Source organism: Babylonia areolata, chromosome 1 (assembly GCF_041734735.1).
Source record: "Babylonia areolata isolate BAREFJ2019XMU chromosome 1, ASM4173473v1, whole genome shotgun sequence".
NCBI lineage: Eukaryota > Metazoa > Mollusca > Gastropoda > Neogastropoda > Buccinidae > Babylonia > Babylonia areolata.
In genome coordinates this window covers 72,769,218-72,776,364 of record NC_134876.1, presented here as the reverse complement: position 1 = coordinate 72,776,364, position 7,147 = coordinate 72,769,218, and the positions used below count along the sequence as shown (strand labels likewise).

The 7,147-nt window shown below is 45.6% G+C and overlaps 1 non-coding gene across 1 annotated transcript; it reads right to left on the bottom strand.

Annotated features, from left to right (window-relative positions):
- Window positions 1-3,930: 3,930 nt before the first annotated feature.
- On the bottom strand, window positions 3,931-4,003 carry Trnar-ucg (transfer RNA arginine (anticodon UCG)). The gene has a single exon. It is a non-coding gene; the product is annotated as a tRNA-Arg (tRNA).
- Between the last annotated feature and the right edge of the window lie 3,144 nt (window positions 4,004-7,147).

Here is a 7,147-nt window from a genome sequence, read left to right as displayed (position 1 = left end):
GAGGAGGACGAGGTAGGAGAGACGAGGAGGAGGCAGGAGAGGAAGAGGAGGAGAAATATGAATGAGGAGAAATGAGCAGAAAAGGAGGAAGAGGTAGGAGAGGCGAGGAGGAGGCAGGAGAGGAAGAGGAGGAGAAATATGAATGAGGAGAAATGAGCAGAAAAGGAGGAAGAGGTAGGAGAGGGGAGGAGAAGGCAGGAGGTAGGAGAGGAAGAGGAGGAGGAGGTAGAGAAATGAGGAGAAATAAGTCGAAGAGGAGGATGAGGTAGGAGAGGAAGAAGAATGAGGAAAAATAAGTAGAAGAGGAGGCAGGAGAGGAAGAGGAGGAAGAGGAATGAGGAGAAGTAAGTCGAAAAGGAGGAGGAGGTATGAGAGGAAGAGGGAGAGGGATGAGGAGAAATAAGTAGAAGAGGAGGCAGGAGAGGAAGAGAAGGAGGAAGAGGAATGAAGAGAAATAAGTAGAAGAGGAGGAGGAAGCAGGAGAGGAAGAGGAGGAGGAAGAGAAATGAGGAGAAATATTCGAAGAGGTGTAAGAGGTAGGAGACAGGAGGAGGCAGGAGAGGAAGAGGAGGAGGAAGAAGAAGAGAAATGAGAAGAAATAAGCAGAAGAGGAGGAAGAGATAGCAAGAGGAGGAGGAAGAAAAACGAGGAGAAATAAGTAGAAGAGGAGAAGGGGGCATTAGAGGAAGAGGAGGAGGAAGAGGAAGAAGGAGAAATAAGTAGAAGAGGAGAAGGGGGCATTAGAGGAAGAGGAGGAGGAAGAGGAAGGAGGAGAAATAAGTAGAAGAGGAGAAGGGGGCATTAGAGGAAGAGGGGAAGGGAGAGGAATGAGGAGAAATAAGTAGAAGAGGAGGAGGAAGAGGAATTAGGAGGAATAAGTTGGAGAGGAGGAGGAAGAAGAGGTGGAGGAGGGAGAGAGGGAGGAGGAAGGAGGAGGATGACTCTTACTGACCTTTTCCGCGTCAAACTGATGAGGAGCTATGTACCTGCTTTACGATGAGCAAAAAGGGATCAAGACTGAAGGTGGGAAGGAGCAGAAGAGAGGAGGTGAGGGAAAGGGGTGAAAAGGACGGGGCTTTGATAGGAACGAAGGCATTGCTGATAATCAATGTAACAGTAAAAAAATTTTTTAATGATAGTCGTGATAACGGTGATGATGATGATGATGATGATAATGACAACGACAACAACATTAGTAATGATGATGATGACGACGATGATTATAACAGTGAGTATGATTTTTAGTAGTAATGACATCAACTTACCACAACATCAATAACAACAATTATCATTATCATCATTGTCACCATAAACATCATCATTAACAACTGATAATTGTAATGATATTGAGCAGCTTTGACACGAGTTATCAGCGATGACACCTGAGGTCTCATCATTGTGTTTGATATTTGTGCAGGTCAAGCATCTGCCCAATTCTATTCACGTATGTATGTATATATATATATATATATATATATATATATATATATATATATATATATATATATATATATATATATATGTGTGTGTGTGTGTGTGTGTGTGCGCGCGCGCTTTTTATTCTTGTCATTGTAAGGGCTTGTATAACTACTTGGATATCAATAGTGTTTCCATTATCTATATTATGGACAAATTATTTTCATCTTCTCTTTTATTCCCTATTCATGCATGGACTCATAACACGTTCATTATAGTTGCTTGGTTTCATTAGCTGAAGGACATGGAAGATTAATTCAAAGGGTATACAAGTTTTGACAGTGTTACAGATTTCAGTTTTGCCGAGGGTCAAACATTCTTGATCTTTAAAAAAAGATATGATATTCTGATAACTTATTTGTTGTGTTGATTTCACTTATGTTTAACAAATCTTTCATTTGATTTCAGTCAGGTTTGACAAAATCTTTCATGACAAAACAATACAAGTTTATATTTAGGATAGAGCGAGATGGATCGAGGGGAAGATGGGCATTTTATTTGTCATGGTAAATGTATGCAGAGACGTTTTCTTCTGTCCAAACAAAGTACTGACATTTTTTTCCCATTATTAAGATATACTAATTAGAATTCCTCAAAGCATTTTAGTGTTCCCAGAAACTTTTCAGGATTCCTTGACTTCAGCAGTGACCTTTTTTTTTTTTTTTTTTTTTTTTTGCTGGATCATTAGTAAAGTGACCATTTTTAACAATGTATCAAGAATGGTGATTCTTTGTTTCTTTCAAATCTTTTATTTCGCATGTTACAGTTTCCGAACGCAACACGAATAAACAAGGTGAAATTGGATTTACATTATCAACATGCTTTTTTGCATTTCAAGGCTTTCGGCCATGGACATATTTCCCATTTACTGTTGCACCTATTTTTGCACAAGCCCCAAATTTTGTTGATTTGTAACATTAACCCACAAGTTAGTTTTCCTCTCTTTTTTTTTTTTTTTTTTTTTCAAATTGTTCAAATGAGGGAAGGAAGGATGTCTGGAAAGAATTGGAAAACCATTGAAATGGTAAAGGTTATAAAGTGAAGTGACAGTGTGTTTGTACAGTACAATAACCATTTATCATAAGATTTACGAAATATACATACACTCTCAGTTTTACTGACGTTATTTCATATTTTGTCGTTATTTCAAGAGTGTTAATGGCTATGAGGTTTTATTTTGATTATGAAAATAGGACTGTTTTGATTTAACAAGGGTAAAACGGTTATATTTTTTTCATTTTTTCCCCCTCCTTTTTGTGTGAATCATGTGTAAAGTCTATTCTCGTTTCATGGCGTGTCCCAATAAAACAGACCAATATCTACCCTCGGCTGTGTTCGTGCCGAGCGTGTAAGAATGTGTGATTGTGGTGTGTGTGTGTGTGTGTGTGTGTGTGTGTGTGTGTGTGTGTGTGTGTGTGTGTGTGTGTGTGTACGCACACGTACGAGCGTTTGTGTTTGTGTTTTTGGTGCAGTTGCTTTTGTTCGTGCGTATACGTTAATACGTTCGCACGAGCGTGAGCGCGTGAATCTGTGCGTTGCGGCATGTCTGTGAGCGTTCGTGTGTGTGTGTTGTGTGAGTGTGTGTGTGTGTGTGTGTGTGTGTGTGTGTGTGTGTGTGTGTGTGTGTGTGAGAGAGAGAGTGTATGTGTGTGTGTGTGTGTGTGTGTGTGTGTGTGTGTGTGTGTGTGTGTGTGTGTGTGTGTGCGTGTGAGCCCCCATTTCCAAGCTGAATAACCATAATATCTAGAAATGCAACAAGCGACAGAAAGGCCGCTCATCGTGATGCATGGAATTCTCCCGCATTCTCAAACACAATGACACAGAACAGTGTCACATCTGCCATTGCGATATTGCCCTTCGTTTTGATTGCCTGGGGGAAAATGCCATGTGCTGATCTTGAATGATTGATATTCTCTTCAATCAACATCAACATCAACACGGCGACGGGCCAAAACAAGATGAGGATGAATGTTGCAAACGAAAGGCCTGGGAAACGAACTGATTGTTTTCTTTTTTAGGAATGTCTCTTTTTTTCACGCTCATTTGTTTGATCGCTTCTTTAATTAAACGTCGTTCCACTTAAATTGATGATACGAACTGGTTTTGTGTCTTAACGGTGGTACGTGCATGCGTGTGTGCGTGCATATGTGTATGTGTGTGTGCGTGTACATGGGGGTAGGGGCAGACACAAGCACACACACAAACTCACACACACTCACAAATGCAGGCGCGCATACAGACACACACACACACACGCACGCACACACACACGCACACACACACATTTACCAGGAAAGTGAGAGAGGCCTATCCCCCTAACCGCAATATACTTTAAAAGATCAATCTTCACCCTCACAGAACCTCTGCAAAGAAAACCCCACTCCAGAACAGATCAGTTTCAGTTTCAGTAGCTCAAGGAGGCGTCACTGCGTTCGGACAAAAAGTCATCACTTACGACCCCGACGAGATTCGAACTCGCAATCTTCTGATTCGAAGTCAGACGCCATATCCATTAGGCCACGGGGCCTGTACGAGAACAGAACAGCACCGAACAAACAGTATCACGGGATCGCCCATCACTCTGCTGACATCCGTTGTCTTCAGATTGTCAGAAACGAGGGGAGTCTGGATCCGACTGACTAATAAACCACACATCATGAACAAAAAACGGATGCATGAACAGCAAGACGGGCGTGAATCTTACAAAAAACAGCAACAAAAACCACCCCCCAGATTGATATATACAATAGAAGACTTGTCTGTTTTGGTTTCATGAAAAATTAATGAATGAAGCGGATTGGCAGTTGTCTCTTAATTGAGTTTTGTTTTCGCTAAATGTATTCAGCTGTTTGTGTGTGTGTGTGTGTGTGTGTGTGTGTGTGTGTGTGTGTGTGTGTGTGTGTTTGTGTGTGTGTGTGTGTGTGTGTGTGTGTGTGTGTGTGTGTGTGAGAGAGAGAGAGAGAGAGAGAGAGAGTCAGCGATTTTGTGAAATGTTCACTCGTGTTCTTTCGAGTGTGTTTGTGTGTTGAAAGAGAGAGAGAGGGGGGGGGTATGGGGGGGAAGGAGTCACACACACACACACACACACACACACACACACACACACACACACACACACAGAAAGAGAGAGAGAGAGAGAGAAATCGTATGAACATATTTAGGAAATGTGCACTCATGTTCTTGCGGGCGTGATTTTGTGTGTTGAAAGTGAGAGGAAGGGAATGAGAGAGGGGGGGGGAAGAGAGAAAGAGAGAGAGAGAGAGTGTGTGTGTGTGTGTGTGCGCGCACGCGCGTGCGCGTGAGCATGCGCACATTGGCGAGCTGACGCACGCGTGTGTGAGTGCGTTGTGTGCGTGTGCGTGCATATGTGTGTGTGTGTATGTGCGTGTGTGCATGCATGCATGCGTGTGAACGTGTGTATGTGTGAATATTACTGGACGAGTGTGTTCGCGGCGTATGGTGAACGCGGTCAACTGGATCATTTGCTTTCAAAGGCAGTGCTTAATATCACTGAGTGCCTTGATTGCTGAAACATTGGACAAGGTCACGTGTTTGAAAACACCTCCCCGGGGCTTTTGTCGCTTCGTCGCTCCTCCCGCACCCCCCTCCCCCCCCCCCCCCTCCCCGCCCACTCCTCTACCCCCTCCCGCACCCATTGTGCCCATCCCCCACCCCTATATTTTCTCTGGGTGGTAGCATACATTATTAATACAGTCGAGATGTTCCCACGTTTCCGTTGAATGTTTCACATGATAGATCAACCCATACGGCTGATTTCATGCTCTTGCGTCGATGCATGGATTTGAATGAAAAAGCGTGATGTGAAAATCACCCTCTTGTTTTTTTGTTTTTTTTTCCTGGTTTTGTCAGTGGTCGCTCTGTCTCTTATCTCCATGTCTGTCTGTCTCTGTCTGTGTCTGTGTGTCTGTCTGTCTCTGTCTCTCTCTGTCTTTGTCTCTCTCTATCTCTCTATCTCTGTCTCTGTCTGTCTGTCTGTCTGTCTCTCTGTGTCTCGACCTCAGAACAGTCCATTTCAAATTGTAGTCTTCCGTCGCCTCATGAACGCCCTTTTTACGGACCTCGGGGCAGTGATTTCAAGTCCACTGTGTCCAGGATTCGGCATAGAAGGCGAAGGCAAATGCTCTCCTTCTGCCGTTTTAACATCCCCCAACTGAAGTCAGGTACCAGGCGGCATGTATTGTCGCCGGGCAAAATATGATTATTGTCGCCGGCGACAAAATATTGTCGACGTTCACGGCACATGTTATTGTCACGCTTCAGTACATTTATGTGGGATGTGTCACTAACCCCCACCCAATCCCCAATCCCCCACCCCAAAAACAACAAGAACAACAACAACAACAACAAAACAAAACAAACAAACAAACAAAAAAAAACCCAGCTGAACTGGCAGCAACAATATATGCCAGAGATAATAATATGTGCTCTGAGCTGAATTGTTACTCTGAAGACTGGCAACAAAATTTGTGCCGTAAGTCTCAGCAAACATTGCCACTGACGACAATAATGTGCAACAATCGGGGATCTAGGGGGATCTAGGTGGGTGGGGTAAGGAAGCGGGGGCACATGAGGAGGAGAGGGGGTTGCGATGGTGTGGGGTGTTGGGGTGTGGAGGTGTGGGGTGTGGGGGTGGGGGTGTTGGGTGTGGAGTGTGGTGTGTGGGTGTGGGGTGTGGTGGTGGGGTGTAGGGGTGTGGGGTGCGTGGTGTTGGGTGTGGGGTGTTGGGGTGTGGGGTGTGGTGTGGTGTGGGGTGTGTGGGGTGTGGGGTATTGGGTGTGGGGTGTTGGGGTGTGGGAGTGGGGTGCTGGAGTGTTGGGGTGTGGGGGTGTGGGGTGTGGGGGTGTGGTGGTGGATGTTGTGGTGTGGGGGTGTGGGTGTGGGGGTGGGGTGTGGGTGTGGGGTGTGGGGGTGGGTGTGGGGTGTTGGAGTGTGGGTTGTGGGGGTGGGGTGTGGGTTGTTGGGGTTTGGATGAGTTTTCAGAACATGACGACAAACAAGTAATGAACAAACATGGGAGTTTGGGGTTTCATACATCGGTAGATCAGGTGGCAGTAAAAAGCAGTGGAGAGTGGGAGGGGAGGGGGGTGTTGCTGCTTAAACTGTCGCCGGGCACAGGCCTATGTTGTTGCCGGCGACAGTGAGTGCTGACGGTCACGACACGTCTTGTCGCACTTTGGCGCATACTGTATGCCGGGAGTGTCACTGCAAAGAATCAATTGCACCGACAACAATAAATGCCTGTGATAATATGCTGTGAGTTTGCTCTCAAGAGGGGACAAAATGTGCCGTAAGTCTCATCACCTATTTTTGCCGGCGCGACAACATGAGCAGGAGTTCATTACACAATAAATGCCGTAACAGAGAAGGTGGGGGTAGGAAGGAGGGGGAAGGGCTTGGGGGTGGCACGAAGGAAGGGAAGGGGGGTGCGGGGCAATGGGTGGGCGGGGTGATGAGTGTTCAGTGTGTGGGGAAAAAGAAGTTACGAGCAACCTGGGATTTTCGGGCTGTGAAAGTGAGCATGCTTATCATGTCTGGAAAGATCAGGCGGCAGCAGAGAAAACCGCCAGGGGGATTTGAGAGGGGGAGGTGTAGGCGGACACAGGGGGTGGGAAGTGGAGGTGAAAGGGGTGTCTGTGGGGCGGGGGTGGGG